This window comes from Etheostoma spectabile, unplaced genomic scaffold (assembly GCF_008692095.1).
Source record: "Etheostoma spectabile isolate EspeVRDwgs_2016 unplaced genomic scaffold, UIUC_Espe_1.0 scaffold00012537, whole genome shotgun sequence".
Taxonomy (NCBI): domain Eukaryota; kingdom Metazoa; phylum Chordata; class Actinopteri; order Perciformes; family Percidae; genus Etheostoma; species Etheostoma spectabile.
The window spans coordinates 6546-14698 of NW_022603960.1; the positions used below are offsets into that span (position 1 = coordinate 6546).

An 8153-nucleotide genomic window follows, 5' to 3' on the forward strand; every position below is an offset into this window, starting at 1 on the left:
GGGGACGAGACCGAGACTTGGAGGGGCTGAGACTGAGACTTGGAGGGGCTGAGACTGAGACTTGGAGGGGACGAGACCGAGACTTTGGAGGGGCCGAGACCGAGACTTGGAGGGGCCGAGACTGAGACTTTGAAGGGACGAGAACGAGACTTGGAGGGGTCGAGACCGAGACTTGGAGGGGCTGAGACTGAGACTTTGAAGGGACGAGAACGAGACTTGGAGGGGTCGAGGCCGAGACTTGGAGGGGCTGGGACTGAGACTTTGAAGGGACGAGAACGAGACTTGGAGGGGTCGAGGCCGAGACTTGGAGGGGCTGAGACTGAGACTTGGAGGGGCTGAGACTGAGACTTGGAGGGGACGAGAACGAGACTTGGAGGGGCCGAGACTGAGACTTTGAAGGGACGAGAACGAGACTTGGAGGGGTCGAGACCGAGACTTGGAGGGGCTGAGACTGAGACTTTGAAGGGACGAGAACGAGACTTGGAGGGGTCGAGGCCGAGACTTGGAGGGGCTGAGACGGAGACTTGGAAGGGTCGAGGCCGAGACTTGGAGGGGACGAGACCGAGACTTGGAGGGGCCGAGACTGAGACTTTGAAGGGACGAGAACGAGACTTGGAGGGGTCGAGACCGAGACTTGGAGGGGCTGAGACTGAGACTTCAAGGGGACGAGGCCGAGACTTGGAGGGGCCGAGACCGAGACTTGGAGGGGCCGAGACCGAGACTTGGAGGGGACGAGACCGAGACTTGGAGGGGACGAGACCGAGACTTGGAGGGTTTGAGACCGAGACTTAGAGGGGCTGAGACGGAGACTTGGAGTGGACGAGACCGAGACTTGGAGGGGACGAGACCGAGACTTGGAGGGGACGAGACCGAGACTTGGAGGGGACGAGACAAAGATTCTAAGGGACGAGACCGAGACTTCGAGGGGTCGAGAACAAGACTTCGAGGGGACGAGACCAAGACTTTGAGGGGTCGAGACCGAGACTTGGAGGGGACGAGACCGAGACTTTGAGGGGACGAGCCCAAGACTTTGAGGGGCGAGACCGAGACTTGGAGGGGACGAGACCGAGACTTGGAGGGGACGAGACAGAGATTTCTAAGGGACGAGACCGAGACTTCGAGGTGACGAGACCGAGACTTGGAGGGGTTGAGACCGAGACTTGGAGGGGACGAGACAGAGACTTCTAAGGGACGAGACAGAGACTTCTAAGGGACGAGACCGAGACTTCGAGGGTGACAAGACCGAGACTTCGAGGGGTCGAGACTGAGACTTGGAGGGGACGAGACCGAGACTTGGAGGGGACGAGACCGAGACTTGGAGGGGACGAGGCCAAGACTTTGAGGGGCGAGACCAAGACTTGGAGGGGACAAGACCGAGACTTGGAGGGGACGAGACCGGGACTTCGAGGGGACGAGGCCAAGACTTTGAGGGGCGAGACCGAGACTTGGAGGGGACAAGACCGAGACTTGGAGGGGTCGAGACCGAGACTTCAGGGGGATGAGACAGAGACTTCGAGGGGATGAGTCCGAGACTTCGAGGGGTTGAGACGGAGACAGGAGAGACTAAGACTAACTGGGACTGAGTTTTATGACCTTACACCAGACGGTGGAGACTAGGGAGCGCCCAGACTCCAGCAAGACATCATGACATTGGTCATAAAACTCAGTCCCAATCAGTCTTTATGTTCCAGTAAAACCAAACCTGTTTGATATCATCCTAAATTTGAAGTCTTGGTAGTAAAATCTTAGTCTGAGACTAAAACCTCAGGGACATCAGGACAGATTGTCTTTAGACGTGAGACTACGTGCTTGTGTGCAGAGTTCTTGTTAATTTTTAACATCAGTGTTTGTCTCTTGGCAGACCTCAGCTGATATTTCCACACTGGTGACACTCAAACAGGTTTCATCACATCAGGGACCATGGACCAGGACATTTTGGAGAGAATTAATTCTGAGACACTTTCTGTGAGACTTTGAGGGTATGAGACCGAGACTTTGAGGGGAAGTGACGAGACTTTGAGGGGACGAGACCCAGACTTTGAGGGTATGAGGCCGAGACTTTAAGGGATGGAGACTGACATTTCAAGGGGTAGAGACGAGACTTTGAGGGGTTGATCCCGAGACTTCCAGGGGTCGAGACCGACACTTTGAGGGCGACGAGACCGAGACTTTAAGGGGATAAGACCGAGACTTTAAGGGGATAAGACCGAGACTTTAAGGGGACGAGACCGAGACTTTAAGGGGATAAGACCGAGACTTTAAGGGGACGAGACCGAGACTTTAAGGGGATAAGACCGAGACTTTAAGGGGACGAGACCGAGACTTTAAGGGGATAAGACCGAGACTTTATGGGGAAGTGACGAGACTTCGAGGGGACGAGACCCAGACTTTGAGGGTATGAGGCAGAGACTTTAAGGGATGGAGACTGACATTTCAAGGGGTAGAGACGAGACTTTGAGGGGTTGATCCCGAGACTTCCAGGGGTCGAGACCGACACTTTGAGGGCGACGAGACCGAGACTTTAAGGGGATAAGACCGAGACTTTAAGGGGATAAGACCGAGACTTTAAGGGGACGAGACCGAGACTTTAAGGGGATGAGACCGAGACTTTAAGGGGATAAGACCGAGACTTTAAGGGGACGAGACCGAGACTTTAAGGGGATAAGACCGAGACTTTAAGGGGACGAGACCGAGACTTTAAGGGGATAAGACCGAGACTTTAAGGGGAAGTGACGAGACTTCGAGGGGACGAGACCCAGACTTTGAGGGTATGAGGCAGAGACTTTAAGGGATGGAGACTGACACTTCAAGGGGTAGAGACGAGACTTTGAGGGGTTGATCCCGAGACTTCGAGGGGTCGAGACCGACACTTTGAGGGCGACAAGACCGAGACTTTAAGGGGATAAGACCGAGACTTTAAGGGGACGAGACAGAGACTTTAAGGGGATAAGACCGAGACTTTAAGGGGATAAGACCGAGAATTTTGTGTCTTTTCCTCCAAGGCTAACCAGGTGCTGGTTCTGGTTCTGGTGCTGGTGCCAGTTCGGTGCTGGTTCTACTCGCCAGTTCTCTAAGAACCAGCTGGATTTTCCCCAGCCTCTGACCCAGAGTGCAGGGCTATGTCACAACGTGACTGCAAGTACCTCCGTTGTCACAGCAACGCGTCACGACAATCAACAACAATGGAGGACTACATACCGATACTGTTGCTCCTGGGTTTACAAATTCAAAGACGGGCCTTGACGGCTCTCCGTGGACCGCTACGGACCGAGGACACGTTCAAGACGAATGGCAACATCAGTAGAGTCAAGCAAAACACCGTTAGGGGGGAACAGACGTCCCGGTTTGACCGGGGCGGTCCCAATTTTCCTGACAAAAAGCCTATCGGGACCCGGTCCCAGCACCTGACGTAACCGGTTCTTATCTCTAGACCAGGGCTACGTTGGTGCTGAGTTGGAACCCGTGTTCTTGTTGTTTTTTAACATCAGTGTTTGTCTCTTGGCAGACCTCAGCTGTTATTTCCACACTGGAGACACCAAAACAGGTTTCATCACATCAGAGACCATGGACCAGGACATTTTGGAGAGAATCAATTCTGAGACACTTTCTGTGAGACTTTGAGGGGATGAGACCTAGACTTTAAGGGGTCGAGACAAGACTTTGAGGGGTCAAGACCGAGACATTGAGGGGTTGATATCGAGACTTCGAGGGGTCGAAACGAGACTGTGAGGGGTCGAGACTGAGACTTCAAGGGATGGAGACCGAGACTTCAAGGGGACAAGGCCGAGACTTTGAGGGGTCGATACAAGACATTGAGGGGTCAAGGCCGAGACTTTGGGGGGTCGATACGAGACATTGAGGGGTCAAGGCCGAGACTTTGAGGGGTTGAGACGAGACTTCGAGGGGTCGAGACGAGACATTGAGGGGACGAGACCGAGACTTAGAGGGGTCGAGACGAGACATTGAGGGGACGAGACCGAGACTTTGAGGGGACGAGACCGAGATATTGAGGGGTCTAGACCAAGACTTTGAGTGATCGAGTGAGGGGTTGATGCTAACCAGTCATTCCTCAGATTGTCATAGAAAAGCAACCAGCAACTTCTCCTCTTCTTCTCTTATTATCACAAAAAATGGGCCTTCAAAATAAGAGCTGAAAATATAAACATTGGAAATATCAAATAACTGGAAAAGAAACATCAAAAAAAGCAGCCACAACATTGAAAAAGTGACAAAAATGTTGGTTGATGGGAAGACAACACTAGGGTTAAGGGGGGGGGGGGGTGTTGAAAGGGTTATTTAAAGCAGGACACTGAGACACATGAATCATTTAGTGATGTCCTCTTTAAGACTGAGACCAGACGGATTCTGAGACCAGACGGATTCTGAGACGAGATGTTCAACCATGATGTTGTCCTATCGGGTCAAATTTATTTTTTAATTTTTTCAACATTTGACGTTTTCAACGCATTATTTCTTTTTTTAATTTCACAACCATCCCCTCACTATCACTAGTTCTACACTACTTTTGGGAATTCATGATCAAAAATCCTCAATTGTATAGAATTATACCTAATATTTGAGTTAATAAAGCAAAAATGATGAATTATTTTAACTAATAGTAAAGATCAGAGGTTTGTTGAGTGGACTCTGATTTAAAACTATATCAATTTACACCAGAAATTCAATGAAAGTGATCAGTTGTGTTTGCAGAGAGCGTTGCATGGGATCCATCCTTTTTCTGGTAATTTGGTTAAAAAAAAGATTTCTGATTTACCTCCAGCTTGAACTCATGTAACGGACCTTCATCACGGCGGACATTTTGACCAGTCATTCAATTTTATTTATGGGATAAACAGCTTTAAGGAGTCCCCCCACCTGCTGGAGACCAGATATAATGCAGCTTTAAGGAGTCCCCCCCCCCTGCAGGAGATCAGATATAATGCAGCTTAAGGAGTCCCCCCCCCTGCAGGAGATCAGATATAATGCAGCTTTAAGGAGTACCCCCCCTGCAGGAGATCAGATATAATGCAGCTTTAAGGAGTCCCCCCCCTGCAGGAGATCAGATATAATGCAGCTTTAAGGAGTCCCCCTGCAGGAGATCAGATATAATGCAGCTTTAAGGAGTCCCCCCCCCCTGCAGGAGACCAGATATAATGCAGCTTTAAGGAGTCCCCCCCCGAGGAGATCAGATATAATGCAGCTTAAGGAGTCCCCCCCCCCTGCTGGAGACCAGATATAATGCAGCTTTAAGGAGTCCCCCCCCTGCAGGAGACCAGATATAATGCAGCTTTAAGGAGTCCCCCCTGCTGGAGACCAGATATAATGCAGCTTTAAGGAGTCCCCCCCCCTGCAGGATCAGATATAATGCAGCTTTAAGGTCCCTCCCCCCCCCCCTGCTGGAGATCAGATATAATGCAGCTTTAAGGAGTCCCCCCCCCTGCTGGAGATCAGGTATAATGTAGCTTTGAGGCATTTCTGCATTTCATTGAAACAGATGTTTGTCCATTAACAGTGTATGATATGACAGCGTGTGGCGCCCTCTGGTGGAATAAACAGCCCAACACACTCTGTGTGATTCCCTTTATTATGTGATCAGCAGAGAGGGAAAGACTTCGACCTTTCAGAAAGCTGAGAACATGTTCACTGATACAGGTCCATCATTTGACCAGATGCACAGTGACAGTTATCAAAGATTACGTGGTAATCGGAGCCGCCGGCATCCACGAAGTCCCCCACGGTCTTCCTCCCCTGGAAATCTGCCGTCTCTTTAACCTGCAGAGATAAAAAGAGTTTGACCCTCTGACACCCTGATCTGGGATGGGATGCGTCTATTTTTTGGGGGGGGATGAACAGAAAGACTTACCTCCCACCTCCAGCTCATGTCTTCAGCGGGGGTCACCACGGTGTTAGAGGACACGCCGTAGTTGTCCCCTTTATGGATCAGCCACTGAGATCCATCGCCGAGCGTCACCCTGGAGACGACAACACGCACGTTACTCACATCAGGGGACATCATGTCAGCTCGGCGTGCGTGTGTCTCTGTGTGGTGTGTGTGTGTGTGTGGTGTGTGTGTGTGTATGGTGTATGGTGTGTATAGGTGTGGTGTGGTGTGGTGTTGTGTGTGTTGGTGTGTGTGTGTGTGTGTGTGTGTGTGTGTATATGTGTATATGTGTGTGTGTGTGTGGGGTGTGTGTGGTGTGTGTGTGTGTGTAGTCTGCATTGCCAGATATAAGGTCTGGCAGTGCAAGTGTGATGCCCAGCAAATGTGGTCACATAATGTATTTTATTTGGGATGTTTTGCATAGGAAGTATATGTGTATATTGTTTTATGAGAGCCTCAGTTTTTACGTTGGTGTAAATTATTTTGTAAGTTCTATACCAAAGTTCACCACAAGGGGGCCGCGCCCACCAGTGAGACGGCATATTGTGGTTCCAGCCTCTCGTCTTCAGTCTGGCAGAAGCGAGAGAAGGAAACACACTACATGTTGCCGGTCTCATCATTTTCCTGTTCTTTTCAGAACAACATTTAATCTGACCACAGGCCTCACGCCCGGGGCCTGTTACACAAGTCAAGTCAATTTCACCCATAAAAATGGAAATTACAGCGCTCATACCCGCCGTAATACCCATAAAAACCAGAGCATAAATACACAATATGCAGTAGAATACTACACATAAATACAGTAAAGTAAATCTTATAAAAATTTACGTTTGAAGTTCTTGCCTCAACCAAATTGTGAAATAAATAACGTGGATGGTTCCATACGATGCTCCTCACACGTTAAATAACTGATCAGTTCACTGTCTTCATTGAATTTGGGATTTATTTAATTTTATAGCATTTTAAGAAAAACAAAGATTTAAGAACAGTGGAAAAAAGTGACAGAAATGTCGGGGAAAAAAACAAAAATATCCAAAAAAAACATGCTTATACATGCTAATGGAGAGATGGCAGAGTGTGTGTGGTGTGTGTGGGGGGGGGGGGCATGCTCAGGTTCTATACATGCTAATGGGGAGATGGGCAGATGTGTGGTGTGTGTGTGTGGGGGGGGGGGCATGCTCAGGTTCTGTACATGCTAATGGAGAGAAGGCAGAGTGGGGGGGGCTGCGACTGTTGAGGGGGGTTCGGTGCCTTGCTCAAGCGCTCCAGTTCCCAACCCAACTCCCTACGGACTGAGCTACTGCCCCCCCTCATCCAACATCCTCCATTATCCTAGAAACGTTCTTCCATGGACCGAGACCAGGACATACCTGACCCCAGAGTGGCTCAGCCAGCCGATGTAGGGCCTGGATCTGGGGTACCACCGTTCGACCGTACTGGAAACGGGTCCGAGGGCCCGCTTCATCCTCTCGGCGTAGTACACCGGAGAGTTGTAGAGCCGCGTCAGCTCGGACCCCGACAGGTCTGTCAGAGCAGAAAGGACAAGGGACACTTAGATCCTTCTACCACAGAAAGGACAGGGGACACTTAGATCCTTCTACCACAGAAAGGACAGGGGACACTTAGATCCTTCTACCACAGAAAGGACAGGGGACACTTAGATCGTTCTACCACAGAAAGGACAGGGGACACTTAGATCCTTCTACCACAGAAAGGACAGGGGACACTTAGATCCTTCTTCCACAGAAAGGACAGGGGACACTTAGATCCTTCTACAACAGAAAGGACAGGGGACACTTAGATCCTTCTACCACAGAAAGGACAGGGGACACTTAGATCCTTCTATCACAGAAAGGACAGGGGACACTTAGATCCTTCTACCACAGAAAGGACAGGGGACACTTAGATCGTTCTACCACAGAAAGGACAGGGGACACTTAGATCCTTCTACCACAGAAAGGACAGGGGACACTTAGATCCTTCTTCCACAGAAAGGACAGGGGACACTTAGATCCTTCTACAACAGAAAGGACAGGGGACACTTAGATCCTTCTACCACAGAAAGGACAGGGGACACTTAGATCCTTCTACCACAGAAAGGGGAACTTAGATCCTTCTACCACAGAAGGACAGGGGACAATTAGATCCTTCTAACACAGAAAGGACAGGGGACACTTAGATCCTTCTACCACAGAAAGGACAGGGGACCTTAGATCGTTCTTACCACAGAAAGGACAGGGGACAATTAGATCCTTCTACCACAGAAGGACAG

General features: G+C 50.1%; 1 long non-coding RNA gene across 1 annotated transcript; it reads right to left on the minus strand.

Moving 5' to 3' along the window:
• Window positions 1-5757: 5757 nt before the first annotated feature.
• On the minus strand, window positions 5758-7286 carry LOC116679427 (uncharacterized). Its single transcript, XR_004329500.1, has 3 exons — window positions 7252-7286; window positions 5864-5972; window positions 5758-5772 (listed from the first exon to the last, which is right to left on the minus strand). It is a non-coding gene; the product is annotated as an uncharacterized LOC116679427 (long non-coding RNA).
• Between the last annotated feature and the right edge of the window lie 867 nt (window positions 7287-8153).